The 20,516-nt window shown below is 45.4% G+C and overlaps 1 protein-coding gene across 1 annotated transcript in view; it reads right to left on the reverse strand.

Annotated features, from left to right (window-relative positions):
- Window positions 1-19,706, reverse strand: part of LOC129695814 (probable E3 ubiquitin-protein ligase HERC1) — a 291,266-nt gene extending 271,560 nt beyond the window's left edge. The window contains 1 exon segment of the mRNA XM_055633161.1: window positions 19,473-19,706. The gene's annotated coding sequence lies outside the window, so the exon portion shown is untranslated.
- Between the last annotated feature and the right edge of the window lie 810 nt (window positions 19,707-20,516).

Here is a 20,516-nt window from a genome sequence, read left to right on the forward strand (position 1 = left end):
GGTCCTTAAAAATAGAGGTCAGGGGATATGGGGAGAAGGCAGGAAAGGGGTACTGATTGGGGATGATCAGCCATGATCACATTGCTGGCTCAAAGGGCCGAATGACCTACTCCTGCACCTATTGTCTATTGTATTGATGCAGCTGTATAGCCTTCGATTAGGACACATTTAAAGCATTTTGTACAATTCTGTTTGAGACACTACAGGAAGGATGTGACTTGACGAGGGTGCAGAAGAGGTTTGCTAGGTTGTTGCCATAATTAGGAAATATCAGCTAGAAGGAGAGGTTGAACAAAGTAGAATTATTTTCTCTGGAGTGTTGGAAGCCGATGGGCAACCTTACATTGTTATGAGAGACAGAGACAGGGTAGCGATCAGCCTTTTTTCCGACAAATGTCAAATACCAAAGGGCATAGGTTTAAGATGAGAGTGGGATGGAGGCAGATAAGATAGTAGTGTTTAAGAGGTAGTTAGATAGACGAGAACAGATAGTGAAAATAGGAATATAGACCATGTGCAAGCAGAGGGGATTAGTTTAATTTAGTGGAATTCTCTGCCACAGAAGGCAGTGGAAGCCAATTCACTGGATGTATTCCAGAGAGAGTTACAGCTCTTAGGGCTATCAGAATCAAGGGATTTGGGGGAAATTGGGAACGGGGTACTGATTTTGGATGATCAGCCATGATCATATTGAATGGCAGTGCTGGCTCGAAGGGCCGAATGACCTACTCCTGCATTTATTTTCCATGTTTCTATGTTTATAACTTAACATCATGGTCAGCACAGACATCACGGGGTGAAGGCCTGCTCCTGTTCCATGTTCATTCTTATCTGTCTGTCCGTCAATGTTGGTAAGGCCCAAAATAAACTGAAAGAGAACAAGTTCTGAAGAAAGTTCATTGATGAACTCATTGGCTTCTCTCTGCATGGATGCTGCTTGACTTGCTGCATTATACCAGCATTTCTATTTTTGGTTCAGATTCCAACATTTGCAGTTTTATTTTTTTCCATCATCATGAATATGTAGACGATGTTTCCAGTAGTGGGATAGTCTAGGATCAGAGGGCACAAACTCAGAATAAAAGGACATACGTTTAGAATGGAGACAAGGAGAAATTTCTTTAGACAGAGGGTGGCGAGTCTGTGGTGAATTGCCACAGATGGCTGCGGAGGCCAGATCATTGGGCATTTTTAAAGCAGATATTGCTAGGTTCTTGATGTGTAAAGGGCCTGTCCCACTTAGGCGTTTTTTTCAGCGACTACAGACGACCAGGCTGTTTTTACATGGTCGCGGCGTGATGCCTGTATGGTCGCGAGTAGTCTCCTCAAGTTGCCCAAAGAGTCGTAACGTTTTTCTGGTCGCGGCTGGAATTTAGGCAGTAGACAATAGGTGCAGGAATAGGCCATTCGTCCCTTTGAGCCAGCACTACCATTCAATGTGATCATGGCTGTTCATCCCCAATCAGTACCCTTTTCCTGCCTTCTCCCCATATCCCCCGACTCCGCTATCTTTAAGAGCCCTAGCTAGCTCTCTCTTGAAAGTATCCAGAGAACCGGCCTCCACCGCCCTCTGAGGCAAAGAATTCCACACTCACAGCTATGTGTGAAAAAGTATTTCCTCATCTCCATTCTAAATGGCTTACCCCTTATTCTTAAACTGTGGCCCCTGGTTCTGGACTCTCCCAACATCGGGAACATGTTTCCTGCCTCTAGTGTGTCCAAACCCTTAATAATCTTATATTTCTATAAGATAACCTCTCATCCTAAATTCCAGAGTTTACAAGCCCAGCCGCTCCATTCTATCAACATATGACAGTCCCGCCATCCTGGGAATTAATCTTGTGAACCTACGCTGCACTCCCTCAATAGCAAGAACGTCCTTCCTCAAATTTGGAGACCAAAACTGCACACAATACTCCAGGTGTGCTCTCACTAAGGCCCTGTACAACTCTTTGCTCCTATACTCAGCTCCACTTATTATGAAGGCCAACATGCCATTCGCTTTCTTCACTGACTGCTGTGCCTGCATGCTTACTTTCAGTGACTGATGAACAAGGACCTTGAGATCCCGTTGCCCTTCCTCTTTTCCCACCTCGACAACATTTAGATAATTATCTGCCTTCCTGTTTTTGCCACCAAAGTGGATAACCTCACATTTATCTGCATTAAACTGCATCCGCCATGCATCTGTCCACTCACCCAACCTGTCCCAAGTCACTCTGCACCCTCATAACATTCTCCTCACCGTTCACACTGCCACCCAGCTTTGTGTCATCTGCAAATTTGCTAATGTTATTTTTAATCCCTTCATCTAAATCATTAATTAATCCCAGCACCGAGCCTTGTGGTACCCCACTAGTCACTGCCTGCCATTCTGAAAGGACCCGTTAATCCCTACTCTTTGTTTCCTGTCTGTTAACCAATTTTCTATCCATGTCAGTACCCTACCCCCAATACCATGTTCTCTAATTTTGCCCAATCTCCTATGTGGGACCTTATCAAATGCTTTCTGAAAGTCCAGGTACACTACACATCTACTGGCTCTCCCTTGTCCATTTTTACTGTTACATCCTCAAATAATTCCAGAAGATTAGTCAAGCACGATTTCAAAACGTACTCAAATTAGTCAAGCATGATTTCAATGTTCAAAACTTTTCGGTGACAGTGGGCTGAACATAGCTTGTCTTCTCCTGCCATGGGTGCTGTCGTAGGTTGTTGCCAGGATGATGCAGGTCATCGCCAGGTGACATTGGTTGTCTACCTACGTAGACCGGCGACAGGTACCGGCAACTGAATTGTCTTGAGTTGTCGCTGACAGGGGTCGTTGCTTGTTGTAGCTTGTCGCGGGTGGACGTAGGTTGACTTTGATTGACATAGGATGTCATAGGTGTATTCGTAGGTGGACACCCTGTCGCGACGATTGGGTTGCCGGTTGTCAGTAGCTTGTCGTAGCTTGACGTCGACTAGGTGGTACGTTGTCGATGACATTGATGTCGTCACTTTTTCGGCGACCTGCTACGACTGTAACAGTCGCCAGCAGTCGCCGAAATAATCGCCTATGTGGGAAAGGCCCTTGAGGGCATCGAAGGTTGTGGGGTGAAGGCAGGAGATTGGGGGTGAGATAGAAAAATAGATGCACTATGATCGAATGGTGTAGCAGACTCGATGGCCTAATTCTGGCTCCTGGTCATCGCTGATCTTCTGATGTCACTACCATTTTATGCTGATGTTTGCAATGTTGCAATGGACACCAAGTCTTTTGTAGGCATTCCAATGTAAATACTAATGCACGGTGGATGATTTGTCTGCTTTTGGTTTCATCATATCAGAAATGTGAGGAAGAAATTTACCTCTGCTATTATTCATTGTAACTATGGCAAGAATCTTGTGTGCAAGACTTGAATTTAGATGTGCCATCGAACATACACGTATAGATTATACATTATAGGCAACCCATTCAAAAGGGTCAGAGAGTGAAGCTCCCATGCTATAATTTTATAAAAATGTGTTACCACCAGCTTAAGATTGGTTAAAAATATGATATTAGTATTTAGGTGGCAAAACATTTAGAACAGTCAAAATAAATGTTGATCCTCTCCTGTATTCTCTGAATCATACCTGCAGCAAAGTGGCCTATATCCTGTGTCTGGGTCTCTCTTAATGTCTTATTTCTGGGCATCAGGAGGTACACAACTGAGAGTACTGTTCCTCTCTTCGCCAAACAACACCAATAATTCTACTCGGATCAAGAATCGCCTTGGCAGCAGCTCTGCCCAGGAATGCACAAAACTGCAGAGAATTGTGCATGCAGTCCCGTCCATCTCACAAACCAGCCTTCCCCATTGAATCCATCTATACTTTACAATCCTTTAAGAAACTAAGCAATATTATCAAGGACTGCTCACAGTCTGGTCACTCAAAAGCTTGAAAGCATGTACCACAAGCTTCAAGAACAGCTTCTTCCCACTGCTATCTGAAATGATCACTCATATGTAAAGGATGTATCCAACTTACCTCGTGTGGCTCTGCATATTTTTCTAAATCTGCAAGTTCCTAGGTGTAAATTCACCAGCAATTTGTCATATTGCCATAGCGAAGCCTCTACATGCTGCTGCTCGCCTTTTAACAGGGACTCGAAAGAGGGAGCACATATCGCCAATTCTGGCCTCCCTACACTGGCTCCCGGTGCACTTTCGGGTTCATTTTAAGATACTATTATTTGTTTTTAAATCTCTGAATGGGCTCGCCCCGCCTTACCTCTCTGAGCTGCTCCACCCATACGCTCCTGCCCGGTCCCTCAGGTCAGCTGGTCAGCTGCTCCTGGAGGTACCGAGGTCTAGTCGGAGGCTCAGAGGGGATAGAGCCTTCTCTGTTGCTGCTCCGGCACTCTGGAACACCCTGCCGTTGCATATCAGACAGGCCCCCTCACTGTCCATCTTCAAATCCAGTGTTAAAATGTATTTGTACTCCCTGGCTTTTGACCATGCCTGAGGCTTTGCTTCTGTTTGTGGTGTTTTTGATGTTTCTTTATTTTACTTGTCTTTTCCTACTATTTCTTTTGATTGTTATTTTTGGTGTGTATTAACTTTTTTGTCAATGATTAGTGATGTACAGCACTTTGTTGCAGCTATGTTTGTTTTTAAAGTGCTCTATAAATAAAATTATTATTATTATTATTATTACATCGTTAGAGGGCTGAGGAAGTTTGACATGTCCCCAAGAACTTTCACCAACTTCTGCAGATGCGCTGTAGGAGCAGCTCTAACCAAGACCACAAAAAACTGCAGGAAATTGTGGATACAGCCCAGACCATCACGCAAACCAACCACCTTTCCATTGACATCTACCCTTCCCGCTGCCTTGGCAACGCCACTAGTATAATCACGGACGAGACACACCCTTCTCCTAGCAAGCAAGAGGTAAAAGGTACACAAAATTGCTGGAGAAACTCAGCGGGTGCAGCAGCATCTATGGAGCGAAGGAAATAGGCGACGTTTCGGGCCAAAACCCTTCTTCAGACTGATGGGGGGTGGGAGGGGAGAAGGAAGGAAAAAGGGAGGAAGAGAAGCCCGAGGGCGGGGGGGGATGGGAGGAGACAGCTCGAGGGTTAAGGAAGGGGAGGAGACAGCAAGGGCTAGCAAAATTGGGAGAATTCAACGTTCATGCCATCAGGATGCAAGCTGCCCAGGCGGAATATGAGGTGCTGTTCCTCATATTCCTCAAGCAAGAGGTAAAGATGGCTTGATTGTAATTATGTACTAGACTAAGTGGGACCCGTTGGGTCCCATGTTCACACGGGAGGGCTGGTCCCCCAATGCAATATTCCACCTCTCCACCAATTCCAATATTGGTGGCCAGTGGGGGTGCTTTCTGGAGTGCTGGTATGGGTTCTTGGGGAGGCAGCTCAGTCCTTCAAGCCTGATCTGCTGGCAGCTCACTCACGGCTGGTGGGCTGGCAGTTGACTCATGACTATTCCTTGAAATTCCATTTCAAGCTGGGTGCAAGGCCACCAAATTCAAGTGCAGTTTCCAACCACTTCAAGCAGGTGCAAGGCCACCAAATTCGTGCAGTTTCATACCACTTTCAGCAGGGTGCAAGGCCACCAAATTCAGTGCAGTTTCATACCACTTCAAGCAGGATGCAAGGCAGCCAAATTCAAGTGCAGTTTCATTCCGCTTCAAGCAGGGTGCAAGGCCACCAAATTCAAATGCAGCTTCATACCATTTCATGCAGGGTGAAACCACCATAAAACCACACAAAACACCAAACCCACAGTTCAGTAGACATTCAGTGTGTTCAGTTGATTCACAGCTCAGACAGAGTCATGACCTCTCCCTCCCCCATCATGCAGAGACTGAGCCACACCCACACTTCCGAGTGTTATAACCCATCCCCTCCCACCGGAAAAGGTGTGGCTTTCAGGGCGTGATTGACAGGAGAGAGATTCTCAACATTTTTAAAACACTAATAAAACTTTTATTTTTCATTGATGGGAAGAATTCTCTGCACCTGCTCAGCAGAGGGGGGACTGAGTAAAAAGGCCAAAAATCACAGCCGTAAGTGGTAGCATTTTATCTAAAATCAATATACAGTACAAACAGGAAGAAAGTGCATTTGCAGTAGGTAGTGCCTTTTAACTTCAAGACAAAGCACCCAAGCAGCCATTTGCAGTAAGTAGCGCCTTTCAACTTCAAGCCAAAGCCAGGGTACCGAGTATAGAAGTTGGGATGATATGTTACATTTGTACAAGAAGTTGGTGAGGCCACATTTGGAGTATTGTGTTCAGTTTTGGTTACCCTGCTATAGGAAAGATGCTGCTGAGCTGTAAAGAGTGCAGAGACGATTTACGAGGACGTTGCGAGGGCCTGATGACCTGAGCTAAGAGAGGTCGGGCAGGCTAGGGCTTTATTTCTTGGAGCACAGGAAGCTGAGGAGTAATCTTATAGAAATGTATAAGAAGATCATGAGGGAAATAGATTGGATGCACAGTCTTTTATCCAGAGTAGGGAAATCAAGAACCAGAAAATATAAGATTAAGGTGAAAGGGGAAAGAGTTAATAGCAACCGGAGGGACAACGTTTTTCACAGAGGGTGGTGGGTATATGGAACGAGATGCCAGAGGTGGTAGTTGAGGCAGATACTATAACAACATTTAAAAGACATTTGGACAAGTACATAGATAGAAAAGGTTTAGAGGGATATGGGCCAAACACAGGCAGGTGTAACTAGTGTAGACGGGGCATCTTGGTTGGCATGTGCAAGTTGGGCCAAATGGCCCATTTTCAATGCAATGACTTTTATAACACAAACACAATCACTTCTATTCTCAATGCCAGGCCAATACCCAGATTAAAGCCGTATATTTCAAGGATTTATTTAAATTTGATTATTATAATCGAACATTGAAGTCAGGAAATCATGTTGCAGCTTTGTAGGTACATGGTTAGGTCGTATTTGGAGTACTGGTCTCTTCATTAGAGGAAGTGTGTGGAGCCTTTGAAAAGGGTGCAGAAAAGATATACCAGAGTGATACCTGTATTAGAGAGTGTTCGCTAAAGGGAGAGATTTCATAATTATTGCAACAGAGAGAAAGGACTTTAAAACTTCCAAAGAAGATAGTACTATAGATACAGAGGCGAAAGTAAACTGCCAAGAAGTGCAGGTACTGTGTACCCTCCTGAACAATACATAAAGACATCATGAACATTCGTTTAACGATAGTCCAATGTTTAGAATCAGGTGTCTGACACGTTTGAATACATCCTTCCTGTTTGCAAATTTCTGGATCCTCCTTGCACGTATTGTTTACTCTTTTATGCTCAAAGATCATTTCAGTGTTTATTTTTATGGCTGCAAGGACATGTTTTGAAATCTTTCATCAGAACTCAGTCATCTGATACCAAGGATCAGTTTCATCTGCAGCACTGTACGATCTTAAACATTTCATCCCTAACCCTCCCACCCTTTAAAAATAGAAAATGAACCCCAAACTTGCTATCTCATTTGCAAAATGAGTAAAAATAACTACAGCAGAATGTAAAAACTAAGTCCTGCAGATGCCTGAAGGGTCCTAACCCAAAACATCACCTATCCATGTTCTCTAGAGATGCTGCCTGACTCGCTGAGTTACTCCAAACCTTTGTGTCTTTTTATTTATAAGTACAATTAGTTTGATCATAAATTATAAGATTTACTCTTTTTAATCAAGACTATAGTGACATTGAAGAAATGCAGTAAATTAGGATTTTGGTCATTTTAAAATACAGAACACCCTCGTTATAATGGAACGTGGTGCATTGATGTCCTTTTTTGCTAATTGTCCGTTATAACCGAGTAAAGTAGTATTGAAACACATGGTTGATGGTTAATACAAAAAGTGCTGGAGTAACACAGCGGGTCAGACAGCATCTCTGGAGAACATACAGTAAATTCTTCATACAGTCTGCTGAGTTAGTCCAGCATTGTGCGTTGTTTCACCTTAAAACTAGGCGCAGGAATTGCTGGTCTGCACCAGCGAGCACCTCCCAATCAGCTACCCTACCAACCGGCAGCCGTGACCCACACTGTAATCTCTGATTGTCAGCTCTCCCCTCAGTCCGCTGACAATGACAAAACACACCCAGCCACCGCAGAGCCAACCTTCTCTCCCACTGGCCGCTGCCCACCCCCTCCCACTCCTCTGCAGACGCCGACACCTACCAAGGTGGAGTATGTCGGCGACTGTCTGGGAGAAGAAGGCAGTGGTGAAGGGACATTTTTCATCATGTTAAAACGGACAAATTTGTCCACAACATCCCAAGGCACTATTGTAAAATTACCAACAAAACTGAGTTGCAGCAAAAATGTTATTAAAAATGAACTGCAGATGTTGGTTTATACCAAAAACAGACATAAAATATTGAACTCAATGGGTCAGGCAGCATCTCTGGAGAAATTGGATGAATTTGCAGTGCAATCATCAAAATGTAAAGAAAAGGAATTGCAAATGCTGGCTTGTACCAAAGATAGACACAAAATACTGGAGTAACCAAGCGAGTCAGGTAGCATCGCTGGAGAAAATTGATGACTTTGCAGTGGAGCAGTCAAAATGTAATAAAAAGGAATTGCAGATGCTGGTTTATACCAGATATACATTAAATGCTGGAGTAACTCAGTCGGTTAGGCAGCATCTCCTGCATGATCGGCTTAGTTACTACAGCATTTTATGTCTATCTTTGCACCAAAAGCGACCGTCTATGGGTTCTCAGACAAAAAGGTGTCGCTCTGCAAGGCAGTAAAAATCTAGAAAAGAATCATCCACCAGTATGTAAATAATGCATCAAAAATACTGTTTGAGGAGTAAATGTATTGTGCCAGTACAGAACAGGAGACTGTTTTCACAAGACTTTTTCCAATTATTTGCAATATATTGATTCCTTTAAAACTTAATTTTCATGAAATAAGATAGTATTATCAGTATTCACAGAGAGATAGTATTTTGGTTCTTATAATAATTTGCGATTTATTGACTTCAATTTTAAAAATTGTATGAAAGAAGTGTTAGCAATATTAATGGAGTGTACATTTTGTCCTTACTAAATCGAAAATATTTGGCTGAAAACAGAAAAATATTTTGACAGCAGCAAATATATTCAATATCAACAAGAAAATGGTAATAATCGCAACCTGCAGTATAAAAACAATACAGTAAACACTCGCAATAACGGACCAGAGGGGATGGGGGGGGTAAAGTGGTGTTATTGCCAATTGTCCACAATAACAGAGTGAGGGGGTAAAGATTAGCCCAAGGCCAGGAGGGAAGAAACGAGGCATTGGGGAGGAGTTGAACAAGTGGGGAGCCACAGAGCCACCGGCCCCACACGCAGTGCGCCCACCGATGGGACCGTTACTCAGGCCAGCAGCCTATTGCTCGCTGTCTCCGCTCCCACAAACGGAAACACGCCACGTGATGCAAACTCATTGGTAAACTGGCAGAAGTGGGAGGGTGTGTGTAATTGGAGCCTCGGTCTGCTATAATCGAAATCTGCTATATCGAGGTCCATTATTGCAAGGGTTTACTGTTAGCAGATCAACACTGCTTCAAAATGCTTCACAAAAGGGTGAATGGAGTTGATTCATAGTCTCGATCCAAAACATTCACTATCCCTTATGCCTCCACTGATGCTGCCTGACTTGTTGAGTTACTCCAGCAACTCTATTGTTACTCCAGATTCCAGCATCTGCATTGTCTTGCCTCTTGAAATTAAATTATAGTACAGTTGCAAAATAGGTATATTAATGAAAGGAAATGCATTTCTTGTGCATAATATGGTTTTGGTATTATGAAGACCATTTGTCTTTGATTTGACCATATTTGTGAAGATGATCAAGAAGATAACCAAGCAGAACAGCTGAAAAGTCCATGAGTCACCAAGATAATGGACCACTTCCTTAGAAGGCTGAAGTAGTTCGGCATGTGCCCAACAACTCTATTTCAGCCTTGAACGTACCCTATAACTACATTCTCAGCTCACTGAGGCGAAGTATTCCACAGAGTCAGAGCCCAAAGATAATTCTATGTGTCTTAAACAGGTAACTTCATCCTGAATCTATGATCTAAGGAAAACATTCACAAAGTATTGTTTATTAATAGTTCTGCTATAATTGTGCTCATGAGAACGTGCCATGGAAAATCACATTACAAGAAACAATTGTGACAATGGGAAAGGGGATTAGAGGCTAAAGTATTTCATACTCACAATAATAGTTATTTTCAACAGTATTTTCAAAATTAAAGATATTTCAACAACAATAAGTTTATTTTTTGTTAATGCAAGCTAAAACTACAAAGGTAGTATGTTACATTCATATCAATAGAGGACATTGCTTGTCAGTTTCAATGATTGCATCCATTAAAGCAGCAACAGGGTTCTTTATCGTCCTATCTATCGTGGGAAGGTCGTATGAAAACAGGTTTAATCCAGGATAGGTTTTTCATCACATGCTATATCTGATTTAGCTATGGAAACATGCATTATATATTTTCTTCCTCATTCCAGGAATCAATTTAGTGAACCTAAATTAGAACATTTAACCGCAGGAGATGCAACACCTGTCCCTTTACCTCCCCCCTCGACTCCATCCAAGGACCCCGGCAGCCAGGTAAGGCAGAGGTTCACTTGCACCCCCTCCAAACTCATCTACTGCACCCGCTGCTCCAGGTGTCAAATCCTGTACATCAGCGAGACCAAGCGCAGACGCAGCGATCTTTTCGCTGAACACCTCCGCTCAGTCCGCGTTAACTTACCTGATCTCCCAATTGCTCAGCACTTTAACTGTCCCTCCCATTCATAGAAACATAGAAAATAGGTGCAGGAGTAGGCCATTTGGCCCTTCGAGCCTACACCGCCATTCAATATGATCATGTCTGATCACCCAACTCAGTATCCTGTACCTACCTTCTCTCCATATCCCCTAATCCCTTTAGCCACAATGGTCACATCTAACTCCCTCTTAAATATAGCCAATGAACTGGCCTCAACTACTTTCTGTGGCAGAGAATTCCACAGATTCACCACTCTCTGTGTGAAAAACAAAATTCTCATCTCGGTCCTAAAAGACTTCCCCCTTATCCTTAAACTGTGACCCCTTGTTCTGGACTTCCACAACATCGGGAACAATCTTCTTGCATCTAGCCTGTCCAACCCCTTAAGAAATTTGTAAGTTTCTATAGGATCCCCCCTCGATCTTCTAAATTCCAGCGAGTACAAGCAGAGCCTACCCAGTCTTTCATCATATAAAAGTCCTGTCATCCCAGGAATCAGTCTGGTGAACCTTCCCATTCGCTTTCTTCACTGCCTGCTGCACCTGCATGCCTACTTTCAAGGACCCAAGCAGTCGTTCCAGGTGCGACAAAGGTTCACCTGTATCGCCTCCAACCTCATCTACTGCATCCGCTGCTCTAGATGTCAGCTGATTTACATCGAGTAGACTAAGCGGAGGTTGGGCGATCGTTTCGCCGAACACCTCCACTCAGTCCGCAATAACCTACCTGAACTCCCGGTGGCTCAGCACTTCAACTCCCCCTTCCATTCCCAATCCGACCTCTCTGTCCTGGGTCTCCTCCAGAGTGAGCAACACCGGAAATTGGAGGAACAGCACCTCATATTCCACCTGGGTTGCTTGCGTCCGGATGGCATGAACATTGAATTCTCCCAATTTTGCTAGCCCTTGCTGTCTCCTCCCCTTCCTTAACCCTCAAGCTGTCTTCTCCCATCCCCCCCGCCCTCGGGCTCCTCCTCCTCCCTTTTTCCTTCCTTCTCCCCCCACCCTCCATCAGTCTGAAGAAGGGGTTCGGCCCGAAATGTCACCTATTTCCTTCGCTCCATAGATGCTGCTGCACCCGCTGAGTTTCTCCAGCATTTTTGTGTGTCTGCCTACTTTCAATGACTGGTGTAGCATGACACCCAGGTCTCGTTACATCTCCCCTTTTCCTAATCGGCCCCATTCAGATAATAGTCTACTTTCCTGTTCTTGCCACCAAAGTGGACAACCTCACATTTATCCACATTATACTGCATCGGCCATGCATTTGCCCACTCACCCAACCTATCCAAGTCACCTTGCAGCCTCCTAACATCCTCCTCACAGCTAACAATGCCCCCCCAGCTTTGTGTCATCCGCAAACTTGGAGGTGTTGCATTCAATTCCCTCGTTCAAATCATTAATATATATTGTAAATAGCTAGGGTCCCAGCACTGAGCCTTGCGGTACCCCATTAGTCACTGCCTGCCATTCTGAAAAGGACCCATTTACTCCTACTCTTTGCTTCCTGTCTGCCAGCCAGTTCTCTATCCACATCAACACTGAACCTCCAGTAGCGTGTGCCTTAAGTTTTCCCAATCCGACCTGGGCCTCCTCCATTGTCAGTGAGGCCCAGTGCAAATGGAGGAACAGCACCTCATATGGGTGGGCGGCGCGACTCATGTCGCAGTGGCCTCTGCAGTCCGTCTGTCTTTTTTCATTTTTAATTTTTTGTCTCGTTTGAGTGTAGTTTATAGTGGGTTTTTTTAACTGGGTATGTCAGGTCCTCCGTACAGGGAAAATATTTCCCTGTACGGAGAACCTGACCTTTTCCCTGTCATGTCCCCGTTGTCATTAAGGCCTAGCACCGTGGAGCGGCCTCCAACTGGAACGACCTGGAGCTCCAGTCGCGGAGCTGCGGACTTACGATCGTGAAGCTGGCCGAGTTCGGAGCGGGAGGAGCTGTGGAGGCGCACGACTGCGGCCCTATCCCGGAGATTCGGAGGCTCCAGCCGCCGGCCCGCTGGACGGTGACATCAGGGGCTCGCGGGTCCCTGGTGGGAGACCACTTTTCTGGGCTTCTGCAATGGCGACTTCTCCCGCGCGGGTTGCGGGGTTGAGGATGGCCTGGAGCGGGGTCTTACATCACCCGGCGCGGCTTTAAATGGCCACGGGACTTGCTAGCGCCCGCCGGGGGCTCCAACATCAAGACCCGGAGCGTGGCCTTGCATCGCTCGGCGCGGCTTTAATGGCCACGGGACCCATTTACCATCGCCCGCCGGGGGCTTTGACTCTGACATGGGGAGGAGAATGGGGAGTGCAGGGGAGAGATAAGACTTTGCCTTCATTAACAGTGACGAGGAGATTCGCTGTGAAGGATGTTTGTGTAAATTGTGTTGTGTCTTGGTTCTTCTACTTGTTTGTATGACTGCAGAAACCAAATTTCGTTTGAACCTCAATGAGGTTCAAATGACAACAAATAAATTGTATTATATTGTATTATTGTCATATTTTGCTTGGATAGCTTACATCCCAGCGGTATGAACATTGACTTCTCCAACTTCAAATAGCCCTTGCTTTCCCTCTCTCTCCATCCCCTCCGTCCCAGTTCTCCCACTAGTCTTACTGTCTCAGACTACATTCTATCTCTGTCCCGCCCATTCCCCTGACACCAGTTGGAAGAAGTCTCGACCCGAAATGTCACCCATTCTTTCTCTCCAGATGCTGCCTGTCCCACTGAATTACTCCAGCATTTTGTATCTAACTCCAGTTGTAGCTCTATCAAATCCCTGTACAATTCCAGCAAGACTCGATCTCACTACTCGTGCTATAAAGGCCACATACCATTGCGTAGCCAGTTATTCAAACCCGTACTATCTCTATAATACTAAAACTCATGTGTGTGTGTGTGTGTGTGTGCGTGTGTGTGTGTTTGTGTGTGTGTGTGTGTGTGTGTGTGTGTGTGTGTGTGTGTGTGTGTGTGTGTGTGTGTGTGTGTGTGTGTCTCTAGCTCTCTCTCACACACAGCTGGGCACAATCTGGTTAATTCCTATTATCTTCCAAACACTAGGCCAGTCTTCCCATTTTCACACATCCTACTCACATTTTCCCCCTGGAGGCGATGAACATCTTCCAGTCGCATTTCCACCTATATTTCTGAGCTTTTTGATCCTTCAAATTTTAAAACAGCCCAAACTCATCAATTTTGAGAAAATAAAATCTGATTGATGGCGCAAGGCAGGACGGGACACTCCGGGAGGGAGGGGCACTCCAGCACTCGCAGTCCAGCGCCCAACACCTGAGTGACGTCACAATGCACTCGCAAGGCAGGACACTGTAGGAGGGAGGGGCACTCCAGCACGCGCTGTGGCTGCTGGCCGCCCAGTGCCTGGTGGGGAGGCTGCTGGGACTGGGCTAGAGCCGAGCCCGGAGCTGGAGTGAGGGCCCAGGCCGGGGCTTGGGATGGGGCCGTGACCGGGGCCGAGAAAGAAGCCACCAGTGGAACTAAGGACGAGTATTGGGACCTATGGGTGAGTGGTGGAATATTGCGTTCGGGGACCAGCCCTCCCCTGTGACGCCGCGTGCCCCGAATGGGTCCCACTTGGTCTAGTTCTCCCTAAAACCGCACCTGTATGGTGTCAAGACAACAGTCTCTCCCTCAATGTCAGCAAGATAAAGGAGTTTGTGATGGACTTCATGAAGAGTCATGTCCATGCCTCAGTCAGCATCAATGGTGCTGAAGTGTAGATGGTCAATGCTTCAAGCTCCTTGGCAGAAATATCACCAACAATTTGTCTTTGTCCAACCACATCAATACTATGGCCAAGAAAGCACAGGATCACCTCTTACCGATTCCGACAGATACACTGAAGAAAGCATTCAATTTGCATACCTCTCAACTTGGATTGGCACTGCTCTGCCAATGATGCAAGAAATTGTAGAGATGTGGATGCAGCCCAGTCCATGTCACAAATCAGCCTCCCCGTTATTGACTCAATTCCACTTCATGCTGCCTCAGAAAAGCATCCACTTATAAGAACCAGTTATTGAGTTACTCCAGCATTGTGTCTGCCTTGGGTATAAACCAATATCTGAAGGGTCTCGACACAAACGTCACCAGTTCCTTTTCCCCAGAGATGATGTCTAACCCGCCGAGTTGCTCCAGCTTTGTGTCTATGTGCAGTTCCTTCCAACACATGATCTCAAATTGTACCCTCTTCCCCTCGCCACCCCTTCTGGCTGAAGAATCAAAAGCTTGAAAGCACGTACCACCAGATACAGAAACAGCTCCTTCCCTGTAGCTATCAGACTACTGAATGTACAGTGCTTCTCCATAATGTTTTGGACAAAGACCCATCATTTATTTATTTGCCTCTGTACTCCAATTTGAGATTTGTAACAGAAAAAAAAAAATCACATGCGGTTAAAGTGCATCGTTGTACATTTTTATACATTTGGTTTCACCATGTGGAAATTACAGCAGTGCTTATACATAGTCCCCCCCATTCCAGGGCACCGTAATATTTGGGACACCACAATGTCATGTAAATGAAAGTAGACATATTTAATATTTTGTTGCATATCCTTTGCATGCATTGCATGCTTGAAGCCTGCGATTCATGGACATCACCAGTTGCTGGGTGTCTTCTCTGGTGATGCTTTGCCAGGCCTGTATTGTAGCCATCTTTAGCTTATGCTTGCTTTGGGGGCTATTCCTCTTCAGTTTTCTCTTCAGCTCAATTGGGTTCAGATCGAGTGATTGACTTGGCCACTCTAGAATTGACCATTTTTTAGCTTTGAAAAACTCCTTTGTTGCTTTAGCAGTATGTTTGAGATCATTCTCTTGCTGTAGAATGAACCACCGGCCAGTTTTGAGGCATTTGTTTGAACTTGAGCAGATAAGGTGTCTATACACTTCAAAATTCATTGCTACCATCAGCAATTGTTTCATCAATTATACAACCGAATGGCCTACTCCTGCACATATTGTCTACTGTCTATAATGACGATAAGCGAGTCAGTACCTTCAGCAGCCATACATACCTAGGCCACGTGGTATGCTTTGGATCTTGGGCAGTTCCTTCTCTCCTCCATACTTTGCTCTCGCCATCACTCTGATACAAGCTGATCTTCATCTCATCTGTCCACAAGACCTTTTCCCAGAACTGTGATGGCTCTTTTAAACTTAACCTGACCATCCTATTTTTGCAGATAACCAGTGGTTTGTATCTTGCAGTGTAGCCTCTGTATTTCTCTTCATGAAGTCTTCTGCAGACAGTGGTGAATGACAAATCCACACCTGACTCCTGAAGAGTGTTTCTGATCTGCCAATCCCTATGTGATTAGTAAGCTCACCAGTGCTCTCTTTCTTCTTAATAATGTTCCAAACAGATGATTTTGGTAAGCCTAAGGTTTGGCCGTTGTCCCTAACAGTTTTATTCATGTTTCTCAGTCTCATAATGGCTTTGTTGAATTTCATTGGCACAACTTTGGTCCTCATGTTTATAAACAGCAATAAAATGTTCCAAAGGTGATGAAAAGACTGGAGGAAAGGCTAGGTGCTGATAGCTCTTGTACCTGCATTAAGGAGGCAATTAAACACACCTGTGAAGCCATGTGTCCCAAACATTATGGTATCCTCAAATGGGGGGGGGGGGGAAGGGGGAAGGATTATGTATAAACACTGCTGTCATTTCTACATGGTGAAACCAACATGTATAAACATTTATTCAAATTTGACAATGTGCACTTTAATCACATTTGATTTTTTTTTTCTATTAAATATCTAAAATTCTGGAGTACAGTGGCAAATAAATAAATATGGGTCTTTGTCCCAAACATTATGGAGGGCACTAACTCTCATAATCTAAGGATTCAGACCCAATTACCCAACCTAATCAATTGCAGCCCTTGCACTTTTATTCATGTGCATTTTCTCAATAGCTGTAACACTGTAATACTATATATTGTGCACTAATACTTTTCTCTTTGCTGTACTTGATTATATTGATGGGCTGATTGTACTCATTCGTGATATGGTTTGATATACATTTTTCACAGTATCTCAGTAAATGTGACTATAAATAAACCAATACCTGCTTTACATGAAAGCTGACCAAAGAGAACACTAGGTAATTCAGTCACAGAAATTCTGTTCAAGAAATTAAACATTTTATGCCACACTTTTTAAAACACAGACCTTCAGGGCTTCAGTTAAAATATGCTTATGCTTGATAATTGGTTTTAAAATTAACACCATAGAACCTTTTTAAAATTTGTCACATATACATATTTGTCACAGGAGGAGGAGGAGCCATCTTGGGGAACGTTTAATTCTTTTTTTTGCTGTTTTAGTGAGTCCTCCTGTGCCTTGTCTGTGGAAGAGATAGACTTTTTAATGTGGGGGGTAGGGGGTAACCATATTTCTAAGTCCCTACCTGGTCGGTGAGGAAGCTTTTTCTCCGGGCTGCCCCGTCGACCCGTCCTCGTGGCCTACCAGCGGGTGTGGAGCGCCGTTTCCTGGCGGGGACCGCCCAGCACCTCGGCTTCGGTGGTGGCACAGCGCTGGAGCGCTATCGCAGAGCGGAGCGGGCGATGCCTTGCCTGGGTCGCCGTGCTGGATCGACGCGCTGGAGCTCCGGTGAGCTGTGACCGCCGAGATCAACACCTCCGGGCTGCGGGTCGCGGAGCGGGCGGCGCCGACTCTAACATCGGGAGCCTAGGAGCTCCAAACCGGCGCGGCCTTGTCGGCTTCAGAAGCCGCGGTCCCCGGTTAGGAAGTGGCCGTTCCAGGTGGCCCAGCCGCTGAGAGGACTCTCCCGACGCCGGGGCAGCATCACCTGGCCAGAACGGCCAGGAACATCGGGCCTCCGTAGAGGCAATAGCGGTGGCCTCAATAGGCCTGACATTGGGAGAACTGGGGATGGGGACTGGACATCGTGCCTTCCCCCACAGTGGTAATCATTGTGACGGGATGATTTTTTTGTAAGTTAATATGTTAATCTGTGTCCAAGATGGTTGTCGGAAAGGAGAGTGGACGCTGGCGCGGTTTAGCTGCCGCTGCTCTCTCTCTTCACATTGTGTTTTTGATTTTTTGTCTTTGGAGCGATTTCTGTCTTTAATTTGTGTATTGGTGATGTCCTTATTATTTATTTTACTCCGACTGTTTTTTCTCTCTTGTTAATTTCTGTAAGGTGTCCTTGAGACTTTGAAAGGCGCCCGCAAATAAAATTTATAAAATATTATTATTATTATTATATACCTTTGCCAAGACAAATCACTCCCACCAGTAGCCTGTGTGAACATAGGTCCAGTCAGATGTAAAATCAAAGCTAGCCTGCAAAGACAATTCCACCTGTTTTCCGTTGTGAACTTAGTAGAATATGCATAAGTACCAAGCCTACACTTTTTCATGCGCGCAAAATGATTTGGACGTACATTTCAGAGGGATTTTTAAATATGACTTTTAGTACTGTCTAGTGCCTTTCAAAGCTAAAATAAATTTTAGGATCTTTCACACTTCAGTGCTGTTATGTTCTCTCACTAATTTTCATTGTAAAAGCAGAGTGTCTATGACATGAGCATCATAAAAATAATTATGGCAGAAAATGCTATGCTCAAATTATTAAGGTTTTCAAATCTTAATAAAAATAGATGGATCGGTTGTTAAAAAGCTTGTATACATATTTCAATACAAAACACAGTATTTTGAGAGATACAAAGATGTGGCATATATAAATATGTATCTTAAATCCATCAAATTACTGCCAAATGCCTTTGAAAGCAAAGAAGCATTCGGACTGAGAAGAAACAGTTGCAGCTTGATAGATTTCAGCACCCAAACATGTCACAGCACTTCTATTTCGGATGACTGAGAGGTACTAAGAAGAGCACGGATATTTTTGAATAATCATGCAAGGGTGTCCAGTTTTCCCATATCCTTTGCACAAATGGGTAAATCAATTGTTGCACCACCTATAAAATGCATTATCATAATGAGACAGTACATTTGTGAACAGATTTCTACTAACAAAATAGGCACTTTCGTTTAAAGTTCGTTTAAATTGCGCTTTTCCTAAGCAAAATTCAATAACTGAGCAGTTCCACTGCAATATTAAACCGCTAGCGGTGCGTCAAATGGAGAGATTAAATGGGTTCGTGAAAACTACTTTGCCATGTACAAATGATCATGAGATAGCCGACCCTCATGTTTGTAAAGTAATCAATTCAGTTTATTTAAAGAAAACAAATCTGCATCGTCTCCTTTTATATTAAAAAATGCATCAAATACATTATTTCAGGGTATTGTGGCAGGCTACGAAAAGCAACTGTGAATTTATCAGAGTGGAATCATTACAATGTTATTTTTAATTATAGGGCATCTATTATTCCCAATGAATTAAATACCTATGTTGAATGAGCACAATGAGTTTTACCGCCTGGCCGGTTTAACTCCCGGGGTCTGAAAAAGGGACTCGACCCGAATCGTCGCCCATTCCTTCTCTAGATATGATGCCTGCCCCGCTGAGTTACTCCAGTGTCTATTCCAAAGCTGACATTCACAACCACCGTTTAAAGGGCCACCGGGAACAGACCGGCATCATGCAGACAAGAGCGCCGCCCCTCCCTGCTCCTCTCCCGCGGACCCCATCATTCCCCACCTGCACCGGCCCTACCTCACTCTGCTTACCTCCTCCCAACGTTATTGATAACGAGCAGCGATAATGAAAGCTGCACTGAATCACACCCGTCCCCGCATGCGGACCTTGGCGTCCACCTTGTCGTATGGCGTCGCCGCGGTAACGACGGGCGGCTCGGGCCTCAGCGTCCGCCGCTGCTCCTGCTGTTGCTGCCGCTACTGCTCCTGCTCCACACTGAGCGGCCTCAGCCTGTCCCCTGTCCACGCCCCCCCCCCCCCCGCTGTCGCTGTCGCTGTCGCTGTGCCGATTGTTGCCATGCACTCACACCACAGTGTGACGCCGCGCCGGCACCCGTGACCCCGCCCCTCAGGCAGCGCATGTCAGGCAGGCGCCAATTGTGACGTCAACGCGTCTCCCTCCCACAAAGACCTCCTGTTTTGCATACGTGCCGCCCTTCCAGCCCCGCCCCCCTGAAGATGCAGGAGCCGCTCGGCCCATCCCCTCGCTGCCGGCCCATCCAACCCCTCGCTGCCGGCCCATCCAACCCTCGCTGCCGGCCCATCCAACCCCTCGGTGCCGGCCCATCCAAACCCCTCGCTGCAACCCCTCGCCCGACATCCAACCCTCGCTGCCGGCCCATCCACCCCCCTCGGTGCCGGCCCATCCATCCCCTCGCTGCTGCGGCCCATCCAACCCCTCGCTGATTCCACCCGACCCATCCCCTCGCTGCCGGCCCATCCAACCCCTCGCTGCCGGCCCATCCAACCCCTCGCTGCCGGCCCGACCAACCCCTCGCTGCCGGCTCAACCAAACCAAAGATCCTATAGCTCTGCTATGGGATCTTTGAACCAAACCCTCGCTGCCGGCCCAACCAACCCCTACTTTGTGTTTTTTGTTTTGCATAACGCGAATTGGAAATAACGTGATTGATCGATTGATTAGGGAATAACTTTAGTACTTGGAATACATAAGGAACTGCAGATGCCAGTTTGCACGAAAGGACAAAGTACTGGAGTAATTCAGCAGGTCAGGAAGCATTTCTGGAGGATATGGATAGATGACCTTTCGTGTAGAGACCCTTCTTCAGACTGATT

This window comes from Leucoraja erinacea, chromosome 1, assembly GCF_028641065.1.
Source record: "Leucoraja erinacea ecotype New England chromosome 1, Leri_hhj_1, whole genome shotgun sequence".
NCBI lineage: Eukaryota > Metazoa > Chordata > Chondrichthyes > Rajiformes > Rajidae > Leucoraja > Leucoraja erinaceus.